We start from the raw sequence: 2,074 nt of genomic DNA on the forward strand, positions 1-2,074 counted from the left end.
GAAATTAAATTACAGTTTTTCTGCTTTGGAACTCCAAAACATTAAATTAATTGAAATGAAAACAAGGAAGCAGGGAATGTGAACCTAACTTCATTTTTTTTAACATATAACATTGGACCAGCTGGAAAAATGGGCTGAAAAATGGCAGATTGAGTTTAGTACAGACAAGTGTGAGGTATTGCACTTTGGAAGGACAAACCAAGGTGGAACATACGAGGTAAATGGTAAGGCACTGAGGAGTGCAGTAGAACAGAGGGATCTGGGAATACAGATACAAAATTCCCTAAAAGTGGCGTCACAGGTAGATAGCGTCGTAAAGAGAGCTTTTGGTATATTGGCTTTTATAAATTAAAGTATTGAGTATAAGTGTTAGAATGTTATGGTGAGGTTGTATAAGGCATTGGTGAGGCAGAATTTGGAAGATTGTGTGCAGTTTTGGTCACCAAATTACAGAAAGGATATTAATAAGGCTGAAAGAGTGCAGAGAAGGTTTACAAGGATGTTGCTGGGACTTGAGAAACTGAATTACAGCGAAAGGTTGAATAGATTAGGATTTTATTCCCTGGAGCGTAGAAGAATGAGGGGAGATTTGATAGAGATATATAAAATTATGATGGGTATAGATAGAGTGAATGCAAGCAGGCTTTTACCACTGAGGTTAGGGGAGAAAAAAAAACAGGGGACATGGGTTAAGTGTGAAGGGGGAAAAGTTTAAAGGGAACATTAGGGGGGCTTCTTCACACAGAGAGTGGTGGGAATATGGAATGAGCTGCCAGATGAAGTAGTAAATGCGGGCTCACTTTTAACATTTAAGAAAAACTTGGACAGGTACATGGATGAGAGGTGTATGGAGGGATATGGTCCAGGTGCAGGTCAGTGGGACTAGGCAGAAAAATGGCTCGGCACAGCCAAGAAGGCCCAAAAGGCTGTAATGTTCTATGGTTCTGTGGTTCTATGGTGGTATAATGATGTGAGCCATTTACATACTTTTACATATAACCCACAATGCATTATGTAAACAACAAAGAATGCTTAATCAAACAATATATTTACAATATTACTCAAATATTACTGAAATATTAAATGCGCAACACCCCTCCTGCTTGTTTAGCTATAAACTCCAACTCAATATAGAATGCATCTCAACTTTATACACAGGACACTATATAATACAACTACTATACAGACATCCACAGTATTGTCAATTTTAAATGGTCCCTTTTAGGTCTCAGTATTTTAATCACTGTGGAGGCTGCGATAATGTCTTTCCTTACAAGGGGGATAACTTTGCTTGGCAGGTGAGACTTGTGGCTGTGAAACAATCTCAGGTTTGGGCCCTGTGAAGCAATCTCAGGTTCTGGAGCCTCCTCAGTAGTGGTTGTAGGAGTTGATACTGGGGTTGATTCTGACAGCACTGGACACTTTTCTTCTCTAATAATTGACTCTTCTCTCCTCAACTAATTGATGTGTCATTTCCAGATGATATCAGGTGCAATCTCTGTCAAGGGAAAACTCATCCAGAGCTGGTGAAATGAGGGGACTGGAGTTTCTGCTGCACATTCCAGCCATTTTAGGTGGCCATGTAGACACGAAACAGTGTTTCCAGCATCTGCAGATTTTCTCTTTTTTGGGGTCTTTTTTGGTTTACCTTTAGATCATCTTTGCTATTTTAGGGAGACTTTCAACTTACATCAAGAGGACTGTCCACTTTTGTAAATTTTTCAGGTATTTTCTTTTCCAAGGGTAAACGGAGCAATCCATCAGCATTGCCATGATTAGTTGTCCTCTTGAATTCAATGTTTTAATTGCATCCTCCAAGAAGCAGAGCCCATCTCTGCCTTTGTGCTGCTGCTGTTAGTGGAACAGCCTTCTGTGCATTGAAAATGGACATAGTGGTAGGTGATCAGTAACAAGAGTAAACTCTCTCCAATACAAGTATTGGTTGAACCATTTTACAACCCAGACTAGACTCAGAGCCTCCTTGTCAATCTGTATGTAATTTTCTCTGCGGCAGTAAGGGAACGTAATGCAAAGGCTATGGAGCGTTCACTTCCATCACTCATAATGTGTGATA

This window comes from Mobula birostris, chromosome 8 (genome assembly GCF_030028105.1).
Source record: "Mobula birostris isolate sMobBir1 chromosome 8, sMobBir1.hap1, whole genome shotgun sequence".
In the NCBI taxonomy this organism is placed as follows: Eukaryota; Metazoa; Chordata; class Chondrichthyes; order Myliobatiformes; family Myliobatidae; genus Mobula; species Mobula birostris.